Source organism: Pteropus medius, unplaced genomic scaffold, assembly GCF_902729225.1.
Source record: "Pteropus medius unplaced genomic scaffold, Ma_sr-lr_union100, whole genome shotgun sequence".
Taxonomy (NCBI): Eukaryota; Metazoa; Chordata; class Mammalia; order Chiroptera; family Pteropodidae; genus Pteropus; species Pteropus medius.
In genome coordinates this window covers 580,185-587,795 of record NW_024351731.1, presented here as the reverse complement: position 1 = coordinate 587,795, position 7,611 = coordinate 580,185, and positions in this window count along the sequence as shown.

Below are 7,611 nucleotides of genomic sequence, written 5' to 3'. Positions count from 1 at the left end.
CATTTTAGAACTCCCTCCCTCTCCCTTCCATCTGTTCTTCCCGAGAGCCTACAGTTCGGATGCCAGCCACAAGTCCCCCTCGAAATGCTATTGAGCGAAGCAGTCAGCGACATTTAATGCCGCATCTCCCTCGGCACGGCAGGACGCTGAACTCGATACCCAGACTCAAGCATTTCCTGTCGAATGTCCATATGCTCCCATCACCAGGCTGCGTTTGTTTGGAAGGAAAGTACCTTATGCCCAGAAAACTGTCCTGAGTCAATGCTCAGGGGGTGAACTGTGCTGCTGAGTGAGCCGGTGGCTCCGCTCTCTTTGGACTTGTTTGCCACCTGCAAAGTCAGAAGGAAGCAGACTTTTTCTTCCTGTTCCCAGGCCCCAGGACTGCAGAAGAATGATGACTTCCCCGTGAGCCTCGTCAGCGAGTAACAGGAGATTGGAAAACAGTTTTAGAAACTGGAGCACCCACGCTTAGTTTGGACATAAAGGAAAATGGATACAAGTCATACATCCTTTCTTGAAGTCAGTCTGGTAGTATCTATTTAAAAATAGATGCTCTCTCCCACCATTTGTACTATTTTGAGAGAAATCAGTGTATAGGTATAAATTATATGAGGATATTTACTGTGCGGTTATTTGTAATGGCAAAACACTGGAAGCAGCTTCATATTCATCGACAGGAAATCAGTTGAAGAACCATGGTATCTAGGCTACGAAATATTATGTAGCTCTTAAAAATAAAGAGACGTGTGTGTGTCGAACTAGAGGAATGTTCTTGATGTGTTAATAAGTGGGAAAAAAGGATTAAGTGGAAAAAAGCAAGTGTAAAATAGCACCTCATTTTTCATTTAAAAAAGAAAAGCGGCATGTATAAGCACATGAATACACACATGCACATCCACATATGAAGGAAGAAACACATGTCTACATATAAAAATCTGGAAGAGTACCGCCCCCCACCCAGACAAAAACTACTGACATCGGTTAGTGTGAAGGGGATGGATTATAGGAAAGGGAGGGAAAATGATTAACTTTTTAAATATCTTTCTTGTTTTGTTTGACTTGTTACAACAAGCAAGTGTTATTTTTACAATGTAAAAATATAATAAAGTCATTTTAATTGAGCACAAGTATTCTGATTCTGTAATAGCTTAAATAATACTATCTACACCCATGATTCTTAAATTGAGATAAATCATTAATTCACGCAATGGGCACTGCATCCAGTCGTTCTGTATTTGGTAATGGCTGACTTGCACCAGGCTCTGTGCTAATTCCAGGGGACCGCAGGGAACAAAAGAGAGATAGACACAGCCTTCGTGGGACTTAGTCTACAAGGTGGAACAGATATTGAACTAGTAAAGCCTAAAACGAATTGTGACAAGGCTACAAAATAAAAATATGGGGAACCGTGAGAAAACCCGAGGGTGAGTATAGGGCTTCTTGGACCGTGTGACGCAGGAAGTCATTCTAAGGAGAACACACATCAACTGAGACCCAAAGGCTGAGACATAAGCCAAGAATTTGCCGAGAATAACCTACCAACTCCGCAGGGGGAGGCCGGATGTCAGAAGCATCCGTGTGATGTGTATAAGGAACTAGAAGAGGGCCCGGGTGTCTGGAGCCCACGGAACAAGGGAAGATGGAACAAGATGAAGAGAGAAAGGCTAGACACCGCAGAGCCATATATGCCATGGGAACGAGTTTGGCTTTGGTCATGAAGTACACAGAAAAAGTTAACGCAGGGGACTGCCGTGATGGATTTGTCACGGGCAGACACTCCAGCCATGGGGTGGAGACAATCGAACATGTAACTATGATGTGACATTGACAGAGGAGTATGGAAGCCCGGGAGGAGGGGGGAGGGGAATAACTTCCTCTGCTAGAGAGGCTCAGCCAAAGATATAAAGTTTGATATGGATTTTAAAGCATGATTAAGGGTTCACCAGGCTGGGCTGAGGTGGGTGGGCAGGAGTCAGGCAGAACTTTGCAGATAAACGGAATAATGTACAAAGATATGGATGCTAAGTAAGAAGAACGGGGGTGGGGGCAGATGTGATGAGTATTTTCATATCACAAGAGAATAAGGGACAGGGGGAAAGGGAACGTAGAGACCGGAAGGCAGGCAGTGCACAGATTTTGAGGGCCTTTATATAGAAGCCCACTTTTTGGAATTTATCCTATAGGACACATGACTTTTAAAATAGAAATGTGTAGGGACTGATTTTACTTGCCATCGACTACATTTTAATCCCTCATTCTATGAACCTTCAATTGTGCCATAAAAGAGGAAGATATGATCATAATTTTTGAATTGGAATTGTTGTCATCCGTTAAATGGATGTTTAGTATTAGAGTTCCACTGACTTCACTTACTCGCCGACACTTGATATTGTCACACTTTGTAAATGTGGCCATTCTGGTGGCACACAGGTGCATCTCATTATGAGTGACACCAAGCATCTTTTGATATTTCATACTTCTTGCCCACTCATACCTTTTTTTTATAGAGTGCCTGTTCGAGACTTTGGCCCATTTTTAATTGGAATGTTTGTCTTTTTTATTGATGGGTAGGAGTTCTTAATAGAGTCTAGATTCTCTTGTTTCACATTCAGTCGAATTCTAGGTGGGAGAGTAGAAAGAAAAATGAAACTCGACAGAAAATAAAGAAGGAGAAGAGAGTGGATATGTATGGACAGTCTTGCACACGTCAGCGGATCTGCTGGGTAGACTTCATTTGCTCTTTGGCTTTTCCTCACAGCAGCCCTTGTAAATCAGGTGTCATTGATCCCACTGAATAAATGGGGAAATTGACTCTCAGAGGTCTCGAGAGACTGCACCAAGGTGACCCAGAAGAATGTGGCAGAATTTAAGCTAACGAAAATCCATATCGTGCCCCCTCGGGTGTTAAGAAGCTGCCTGTCCAGATACACTCAAACCCTGGGATCGATGGGGTTAACATAACCTCTTTGGGCCCCCTCTCTAAAGAAAGCTATTTATTCCCTAGTCCCAGCATTAACCAGAGGATGCTCATCTGCTAATGGCCCTTTCAACTGAGGTGTACGTCCAGCATCTTTTACCAAGGGACCACATCTCTGTCTATACTGGCTTTCAAGGAGCTACAGATCAATGCTGGTTACTCCATCTGCAAATTCTCTGCTCTGTGGCGGTGGCCTCTAGTAAATAAGCCAGCCCCTTGACTTACCATTAGCCTTGATAGGAGTCTGACAATCACATCCATGGAGCAAGTCAACCGGTCTTGTCCAATACATAGGCCATGTGAGTGCGACATGACGTGAGAAAGGAAAGGCTCCAAACACATGCAACCAGCACTGGCATCTCACAGACACCGAGGCGCTTCAAGGACTCAGAGAGAGAAGCTAATCCAATCCCTTCACGTCACAGATGTGGAACTGAGGACACACTCCTTTTCTTAAGACACTGCTCTGACGATGTCATCCCTGTGCTTAATGGCCCCCTATCCGCTACGGAATAATAATCGTAATAATAACACCAGCAACACTGTATCTCACCTAATACGATCTGCCATCAGCTAGAAGTTGTACCTTTACTTGTTCACCTCTAAGAAACAAATATATCTGCCAATTCAACTATGACACATACCTCGTGGGATGTATGAATTGGTCACACCAGCAGCTTGTGGCTTTGAAATTTTTTTCATCTATTTTGAGGAATTTGGCAATGTCTGTTGCCATCGGTTGCAATGCTTGATGTTTGACAGGCAATCATTTTGCACATTTCATGGTAACAAAATATAACAGCATCATCTCATGTAGGTGTCTCCCTTCTTAGAGCCTGTACAGCACATGGGTTTCGCTTTGCAAATAAATATAGAATTGTTGTTATCTTGCCAATAAATATTTGCTTGGCTAATTTCAAATCTACCTCCTGCTGCTCTGCTTTCATGCCTTTCTGCAGATATAATAACATTTTAATCCAATGCCAAATTATAGGGTCTTTTTTAGATATATTTTAAGTAGGAACTAAATTCAACACCCATTCTATCAACAATATGTCTCACATAATTGAAATCAGAACAACACGACACCTATGCCCAGTTCACATGCGCAGAGGTAACCCTGTCAGCAGCGACTGTAAGGTACGGTCCACCATCAGTCACAGGCTACAGCGACTTCAGTCACTTCTCGAGGACTTTGCCACCACCAGGCACCTCTCCTCTATCACCATCCCTGGTCGCCCTGGGCACCAGCTTCCCTGTGGCCATCCTGGGCCACTGCACTGAAGCTCTGCTCCCCTCAGGGTACCAGACCCTCTGTTCAAGCAGCGAACACAAACAGCCTGCTTCTCAAGTTCGTGGTACTGCAGCTACATATTAACTAGTAACTCCCATTATCCACAATTTGTGGGAGAAGAAATTGAGACTAGGAGAGGTTAAGTAAATTACCCAGCATCCGACACTAAAAGCGTTAGCCCGTGGATTCAAAGCCAGGTCTATTGAACTCTGGATTCCTATTCTTCACTTCCACCGGCCCTCCTGGGCCTCTACGTGGATGCAGAGGGCAGACGCACTCTCGTTCCTCTTGTATTTCACTGGTCACTGAGCAGCAAAGCGGTGTTCCCTAGGGCTCAGGTGTCTGAGTTTTAGTGAAAAGAATTCTCCCATTGTTCAACTTAAAGCCTGAATTTCTCCCTCAAACCCTCCCCCAAGCTTCCTCGGACATAAGGCGATGATGGCCACAGCCAAGACTGAAGCCTCGACACAGGCGCCATGCTGGTTTCCTACTCAGCTCTTCCTTCCATTGTCTTGAGCTCTGTTACAAGTCCAAGATTCTCCCCGGTTGCCCCTTGCATTCTGTTTCTGCTCCCGTTAGACTGTGTTCCCCTCAGCCACTCATGCGATACCTCTGCCTCATCCCACCTTGTCAGCTGGAGCCTCCCACACGTGCTGGAATTCCCCAGAGGGGACCTGCGAAGGCTCAAGTTGCGACTCTCTTTATTCTTGTTAATTATCATTCCGCTGGATAGTAGTAATCCAAATGCCTTACGTGATTTTTTCCATAAGTACTATATAAGCTATATCATGCCCAGAAGGAAAAAAGTTGCATGAAAACAACATTCTGGAAGATGCTTCTGTGATTTTCCTCACCTGAACACAAGAATCTTGACTGAAATTTTCACAGAGGGTCTATCCAGTTCGTACGAGGGCAACTGTGACTTAAGATGCTATTAGTAACCCAGATAATAGTTGGATGCTCAGAGATTTGTGTAAAATCCACTCAAATCCCCTCTCTACGGTCCATGGAAGCCCAGCGCCCTCTTTCTGATTTCTGTGCCTTTCCAGAGCTTTCTCTCATGAGCCTTTCTAGTCAATATCTTCATTTCCTGTCACTGTATTGATCCATGTCAGTCAGACACAATCTCTTATCCTGTTTCCATGAGATACCCACTCCCAGCAGGCATCTGTGAGTTCATTTAAATTATACTGAATATTATTAATTTTTAAATAAATATAATAAAAAGTAAATAATTTAATATTAACTTTGACAATGAATAAATACAATTTCAAGTCACTGAACATTTGTGCGTCATAGGATAAGACGCGATCAGAAACACCACTGCATTGGTTTTCCATAACAAAGACTGGGTGACTTACACAACATTCAGTTTATTTCTTGGTTCTGGAGGCTGGGAAGTCCAAGGTCAAAGCGCCAGCATGGTCAGGTTCTGGTGAGGCCTCACTTCTTGGCTTGCAGGAGGCCACCTTCTTGCTATGCCCTCACATGGTCTTTCCTCTGTGTGCACACGGGAGGGGAGACAGACCTCTCCTCTCAAAATACTAACCTACTTTTGAAAAGAACTGGTTATCATTCCCAGTGACCACAAGGTGGCAGTATCAGGGACTGTTAGTGCTTCCTCAAGGCAGCAAAAGCAATAATGGAAAAACAGCACAGGATTAAAATACAGCTAGTACCTGAGAACTGGCTTCCAGAGCTTGAAAGTACTAAATATTTGCTCATATAGCAGAACCTGCCGGGAATGTAGGATTTGCTTTATAGCCAGGTGTTACGTGGTAAATCATCTGAGCCAAGTCCAAGGAGGGTATGAGGTGGCCCGCCCCCCCTGAGAGGTGGAGAGGATCCAAGAGCAGGTGGATCCTGGGGCACCCTGGCTGGGACAGCGTGGGAGCAGAATCAACGTCTGCCTGGCAGATCTGGGCAGAACGGGGCACCAAGCTGCTGTAGAATGTTCTCCCTTTACCGAGAGCCAGGGGGGCCCAAAGGAGACTTGTAGTCGGGACGACAGGGGACTGGACTAACTGCTGGAGCCCAGACGGGAATGTCATACGCAGTGATGACACTGAGCTGTCGTGCCCCCTCCACTCAGTCCTGGGCAGGCCAGCCAGCCTCCCAGAGCCGAGACACAACACCAGGCAGAGATGCCCAAACGGACCGAAATGACGTTCCCGCCTCCTCGACCTATCAGATACTTGAAATCGAAACCAGATTCCATCGTAGAAAATCAAAGAAAGCTACATTTCTGGCACACCCGAGGTCTTGAACCTAGATCCACGCCTGCTGCCTAGACGTCTACACACTTCAGCAGCGGGTTTCAGCAGAGACATGTAACACACACTGCGCGGTGTCACGTGAAACTCTTTCTCGGCTGCTCTGTGAGAGCAGATGGCGTCACTGCGGGTGATACCCCGATGTGACACTTTATTTAGTGTGCCAGGTCCCTGAGGGTGCTCATTTCTGCTTCCTCAGCGGAGAACTGCAGTGACTTCTCTGGTAGGACATCTAAGGGGACGCCCGTGATGGCAGCGTTCAGACAGGAAGGATGGAGACAGCTCCCCTGAGGAGGGCTCTGGGGGTTTCATAAGAGCCCCAGCCTAGAGGTCAGGGGGCCTGGGCTCCCGTCTGAGCTCTGCCATAATCAGCGGTGGCCTTGGGCAAGCCAGGCCACCTCTCTTAGCTTCGGTTTCCTGTCCAAAACTCGAGGCGATGGTTTCCTCACTGCTTAGTCACTGGCGTGGAATGAGGAGGAAGTGAGGAAAGCTGGAATAAGGACCAGGCCACAGGCTGACATGGTCCCACGGTCCTCGCCCTGCTCAGCTTCTGCGGCTCAGGTTCCAGGGCGGAGTTTTCCTTGTGCAGCCTCAGGGGTGAGAGATGGCAATAAGGTGTGGTCCCTGCCCCAAAAATGTCCTCCAGCTCACATCTCGTCTGCACAGCAGCCTCCATGGGCTTCCCACGAGACTCGGAGCAAGTTCCCAAGTCCTTCTGCAGCCTGCGCCATGCCCCGCAGGACCTGGCCCCGAGCTTCTCTCCAAGCTCAGCCCCTGCGATGCCACTTGGCTCGCGCGGCTCCCGCACCGGCCTGCTCTCTGCTCTCAAATGCCCAAAGTCTGTTCCGCCTCAAGGCCTTTGTCCCTGCCGCGCCCTCCGCCCTCAGGTGCTCCCACACTCCCTCACTCCCTTTCTTCTGAGCAATGTCAGTGCCAAAAGATCCCTCCATTTACCAGCGTCACCCCTTCGTACACTTAATACGATTTTTAAAAAATAATTCAGATTCCTCCATTCCATTCTCTCGCTTGGCAAACAGCTCATTGTTCAGTTCCCACCTTGAAGATCA